Raw genomic sequence first — 6,118 nt, 5'->3', positions numbered from 1 at the left:
ATAGAAAGACGGTCCCCTGTTGCAAGGAAGTGTTGTGCCTCCGCTGCAGCTGGAGAGGGCAGTTGGCAATTTGCAACCTCTTCGCGGCTGAAGATGTTTAACAGATAAGATGGGATCGCTTCCCCAGGTGAGCTCCAGGTGGAGAAAATACTTGGCTTCCCATTCCTTCGAGAGGGAGGAAATGGCAAAAAAAGAAAACGCTGAGAGAGAGACAGACAATAAATCAAAAGCTAAATGACACCCGAGAATGGATGTTGAGTCCTTAGGAGCCCAAACATCAGCACTGCCTCATTAGGCACATGCAAGGGGACATGCAGCGGAATTAGCGCAGCCGCACAGGCTCTTCCAGGCAGCAGCCTGGGCTGGTGGTGCCTTCATTCAGCGAGGAGGGAGCCGCCGGCCCGGGCAGGAGCTGTGCCCGCCACTGGGAGGACGGGGATGTGGGGACAAGGTGTCACCCTCAAGGGCTCGCCTGGGAGAAGAGCGAGAGCACAGAGCATCCCGTCCGCGGGGGGGCGAGTGGCCTTCGAGACGGCCTTCCTTTAAAATCCCTCGGTTAAGGACATCGCAGCAAAGAACCGTGGATAATCCGCAGAGGAGAAATGAGCGTGACGTGGGTCCAGCCTTCGATCTCCAGGGTCGGTCGGCGGGACCCGGGGCAGCGGCCCAGGGAGGTGCAGGCGTGGGAGCTCCCCGGGGCAGGAGGGGCCCACACCCTCGAGCTCGGGCACCGGCGGGGCTTAGCCCGGGGACGTGCCGGGCCACTCAGGAGAGGAGCACGTGGGCCCGGGGCTCCTGGAGGCATCAGGCTGCTCTCGGCAGGTGTGTCCACTAGGGTCTGCTCCACCTGCAGGGGCCCACGATGCCGGGGGACCCTGTGGCCAGCACGGCCGCCCGCCGTCCCGAAATGGAGCCGCAGCTCAAGGCCTCTGTGGGACGAGGACATGGAGGCAGAGACGGTGCAGTTTCCATGGTGAGCCGTGGGCACCTGCCGGCGCGGCTGCATCGGGGCCTTTCCCGGGACGTGGGGCCCCCTCAGCACCAGGAGCTGGGGCGCCCAGTGGCTCAGTGCGGGAATCGTCTGCCTTGGGCTCAGGCCGTGACCTCAGAGTCCTGGGATCGAGCCCCGCGCCCCGCGCAGCGGAAGGTCTGCTTCTCCCTCTGCCCTCCCTGCCCCCTGCTCATGCTTGGTCTCTGCCAAATAAATATATAAAATCTTAAAAAAAAAAAAAAAGAAGAAAGAAGCCAGAAGCTTTTTATTCCTTTCAAGCAAGTTTTAACTGCGCGGATAGCCCCAAAGCCTTGCCGCAGGATTGTGTCCTCAGCGCACATCAGCCTGTCCCGCCACCACGTGGGATGTCCCATCTGCAGCACCATCCTGCTCCTCCCGCCCCAACTTTCTGCCCCGCATACAGTGATAGAGAGCAGCAAGGGCGCAGGCCTCTAAGCGGGGCACAGTGGGGGGGGGGCCCTTCCTGCTGCTTCTTCAGCTCCCGGGGGGTGGGGACATTTGTATGTCACACCCCACATTATTGCCTGATTTTTTCCTAATTAAAAAAAAAGATCGAAGGAGGGGAAGATGGCAGAGGAGTAGGGTCCCCAAATCACCTGTTCCCACCAAATTACCTAGATAACCTTCAAATCATCCTGAAAATCTACGAATTAGGCCTGAGACTTAAAGAGAGACAAGCTGGAGTGCTACAGTGAGAAGAGTTCGGCTTCTATCAAGGTAGGAAGACGGGGAAAAAGAAATAAAGAAACAAAAGGCCTCCAAGGGGGAGGGGCCCCACAAGGAGCCGGGCTGAGGCCGGGGCGAGTGTCCCCAGGACAGGAGAGCCCCGTCCCGGAGGAGCAGGAGCTGCACCAACCTTCCCGGGAGGAAAGGGGCTCGCAGGGAGTTAGAGCAAGACCCAGGAGGTCGGGGATGCCCTCGGACTCCCTGAGACACTAACAGACACCTGCGCCCCGGGAGAGTGCGCTGAGCTCCCTAAGGGCTGCAGCACGCAGGGCGGGACCCAGAGCAGCTCCGAGGGGCTCGGGGGCGGCTCCGCGGAGGGGGCCGCGGGGCGGGAGCAGCTGGGGGGGGCAGGGCAGAGGAAGAGGCTCCAGGGAGAGGGCTGCGGGGGCGGGAGCAGCTCAGAGGGGCTCAGGCGGTGTCTCCGCGGAGGGGGCTGTGGGGCAGGAGCAGCTGGCTGGGGGGCTTGGGCCGGAGGAAGAGGCTCCGGGGAGGAGGCTTCGGGGCGGGAGCAGCTTGGAGGGGCTCGGGCGGAGGAAGAGGCTCCGTGGAGGGGGCTGCGGAACGGAAGCAGCTTGGAGGGGCTCAGGCGGAGGAAGACGCTCCGCGGAGGGGGCTGCGAAACGGAAACAGCTTGGAGGGGCTCGGGCGGAGGAAGAGGCTCCAGGGAGGCGGCTGCAGGGCGGGAGCAGCTCAGAGGGGCTGGGGGCGGCTCCGCGGAGGGAACTGCGAGGCAGGAGCAGCTCGGAGGGGCTCGGGCAGAGGAAGAGGCTCCGGGGAGGGGGCTACGGGGCGGGAGCAGCTTAGAGGGGCTCCGGCGGAGGAAGAGGCTCTGCGGAGGGGGCTGCGGAGCGGGAGCAGCTAGGGGGGGCTCGGGCGGTGGTTCCGCGGAGGGGGCTGCGCAGCGGTGCAACTTGGAGGGGCTCGGGCAGAGGAAGAGGCTCCGGGGAGGGGGCTGCGGGGCGGGAGCAGCTCTGAGGGGCTGGGGGCGGCTCAGCGGAGGGGGCTGCAGGGCGGGAGCAGCTCGGCATCTTGAGCAGAGGAAGAGGCTCCACGGAGGGGGCTGCGGAGCGGGAGCAGCTGGGGGGGCTCCGGCGGCGGCCTCGCGGAGGGGGCTGCGCGGCGGGAGCAGCTTGGAGGGGCTCGGGCGGAGGAAGAGGCTCCGGAGAGGGGTGTGCGGGGCGGGAGCAGCTCGGCGGGGGCTCGGGTGGTGGCTCCGCGGAGGGGGCTGCATGGAGGGAGCAGCTTGGAGGGGCTAGGGCAGAGGAAGAGGCTCCGCGGAGGGGTCTGCGGGGCGGGAGCGCAAATCCAACAGCGCAGGCCCCACAGCACAGGGCGCCAGGACACAGCCCGGGATCTGGCCTCCCCCGGGACAGGCAGAGGCCCGGAGGGCCCAGGACAGCGAGGACGCTCCTGCCCCAGGCTGAGCAGATCAGCGGCCCCGCCCTGGAGCCTCAAGGCCCTGCAGACCAAGAGCTTTGTAGTTACTGCAGGAGCTGACTCCAGGGCTCCAGACCTGCTTCCGCCACTGCGGTTGTTACTCCAGGGGCCTCACGGGGTAAACAACCCCCACTGAGCCCTGCACCAGGCAGGGGGCAGAGCAGCTCCCCCAAGTGCTAACACCTGAGAATCAGCACAACAGGCCCCTCCCCCAGAAGACCAGCTAGACGGACAACTTCCAGGGGAATTCAAGGGACTTAAAGTATACAGAATCAGAAGATACTACCCCGTGGTTTTGTTTTGCTTTGTTTTGTTTTCTTTTGTTTTGCTTTTTTTAAATTTTTTTTATTTATTTATGATAGTCACAGAGAGAGAGAGAGGCAGAGACACAGGCAGAGGGAGAAGCATGCTCCATGCACCGGGAGCCCGATGTGGGATTCGATCCCGGGTCTCCAGGATCGGGCCCTGGGCCAAAGGCAGGCGCCAAACTGCTGTGCCACCCAGGGATCCCTTGTTTTGCTTTTTGATTTCTGTTTGCTTCCCCCACCTTTTTTTCCCTTTATTCCTTTTTCTTTCTTTTTTTTCTTTTTTCTTTTTCTCTTTTCTTTCCTTCTTTCTCTCCTCTCTTTTTCTCCTTTTCCCAATACAACTTGTTTTTGGCCACTCTGCACTGAGCAAAATGACTAGAAGGAAAAACTCACCTCGAAAGAATCAGAAACAGTCCTCTCTCCCACAGAGTTACAAAATCTGGATTACAATTCAATGTCAGAAAGCCAGTTGTCAGAGAGCTGGAGAAAAGACAGCAAATAGATCCTACACCCAGCAGAAGAAGAGGGTTAAAAACGATTTGAGCAGAACTCAATGAAATAGAGACCAGAAAAACTGTGCGACTGATCAACAAAATCAGGAGTTGGTTCTTTGAAAGAATTAGTAAGATAAACCATTAGCCAGCCTTATTAAAAAGAAGAGAGAAAAGCCTCAAATTAATAAAATCATGAATGACAAAGGGGAGATCACTACCAACACCAAGGAAATACAAACGATTTTAAAAACTTATTATGGGCAGCCATATGCCAATAAATTAGGCAATCTAGAAGAAATGGACAGATTTCTGGAAAACCACGATTAACCAAACCTGGAACAGGAAGAAATAGAAAACCTGAACAGGCCGATAACCAGGGAGGAAATTGAAGCAGTCATCAAAACCCTCCAAAGACACAAAAGTCCAGGGCCAGATGGCTTCCCTGAGGAATTCTATCAAACGCTTAACGAAGACACCGTACCTATTCTACTACAGCTGTTTAAAAGACAGAAAGAGATGGAGTACTTCCAAACTTCTTCTATGAGGCCAGCATCACCTTAATTCCAAAACCCAACAAAGACCCCACTCAGAAGGAGAATTAGAGACCAATATCCCTGATGAACATGGATGCAAAAATTCTCAACAGGATACTAGCCAATAGAGGCCAACAATATATTAAGAAGATGATTCAAAATGACCAAGTGGGATTTATACCCGGGATGCAATGCTGGTTCAACACACGTAAAACAATCAATGTGACTGACCATATCAGCAAGAGAAAAAACAAGAACCATCTGACCCTCTCAATAGAGGCAGAGAAAGCATTTGACAAAATAGAGCATCCGTTCCTGATCAAAACTCTTCAGAGTGTAGGGAGAGAGGGAATATTCTTCAGCATCTTAAAAGCCATCTACGAGAAGCCCACAGCAACTTTCTCAATGGGGAAGCACTGGGAGCCTTTCCCCTAAGATCAGGAACAGGACAGGGATGTCCACTCTCACCACTGCTATTCAACATAGCACTAGAAGTCCTAGCCTCAGCCATCAGGCAACAAAAAGGAATAAAAGGCGTTCAAATTGGCAAAGAAAAATTCAAACTCTCCCTCTTCGCAGATGACATGATACTTTACATAGAAAACCCAAAAGAGTCCACCCCAAGATTGCTAGAACTCATACAGCAATTTGGCAGTGTGGCAGGATACAAAATCAATGCCCAGAAGTCAGTGGCATTTCTGTACACTAACAACGAGACTGAAGAAAGAGAAATTAAGGAGTCAATCCCATTTACAATTGCACCCAAAAGCATAAGATACCTAGGAATCAACCTAACCAAAGAGGTAAAGGATCTATACCCTAAAAACTACAGAACGCTTCTGAAAGAAATGGAGGAAGACACAAAGAGATGGAAAAATATTCCATGCTCATGGATTGGAAGAATTAATGTTGTGAAAATGCCAATGCTACCCAGGGCAATTTACACATTCAATGCAATCCCTATCAAAATACCATGGACTTTCTTCAGAGAGTTGATACAAATCATCTTAAGATATGTGTGGAATCAGAAAACACCCCGAATAGCCAGGGGGATATTGAAAAAGAAAACCATATCTGGGGGCATCACAATGCCAGATTTCAGGTTGTACTACAAAGCTGTGGTCATCAAGACAGTGTGGTCCTGACACAAAAACAGACACATAGATCAATGGAACAGAAGAGAGAATCCAGAAGTGGACCCTCAACTTTATGGTCAACTAACATTCTACAAAGCAGGAAAGACTACCCACTGGAAAAAAAGACAGTCTCTTCAATAAATGGTGCTGGGAACACTGGACATCCACATGCAGAAGAATGAAACTGGATCATTCTCTTACATCATACACAAAGATAAACTCAAAATGATGTAAGATCTAAATGTGAGACAAGATTCCATCAAAATCCTAGAGGAGAACACAGGCAACACCCTTTTTGAACTCGGCCACAGTAACTTCTTGCAAGATACATCCATGACGGCAAGAGAAACAAAAGGAGAAATGAACTATTGGGACTTCATCAAGATAAGAAGCTTCTGCACAGCAAAACTGAAAGACAACCTACAGAACGGGAGAAGATATTTGCAAATGACACACCAGATAAAGGGTTAGA

The sequence above is a fragment of the Canis lupus genome, chromosome 16 (genome assembly GCF_011100685.1).
Source record: "Canis lupus familiaris isolate Mischka breed German Shepherd chromosome 16, alternate assembly UU_Cfam_GSD_1.0, whole genome shotgun sequence".
Taxonomy (NCBI): domain Eukaryota; kingdom Metazoa; phylum Chordata; class Mammalia; order Carnivora; family Canidae; genus Canis; species Canis lupus.
Note: the sequence above shows the minus strand (reverse complement) of the source record.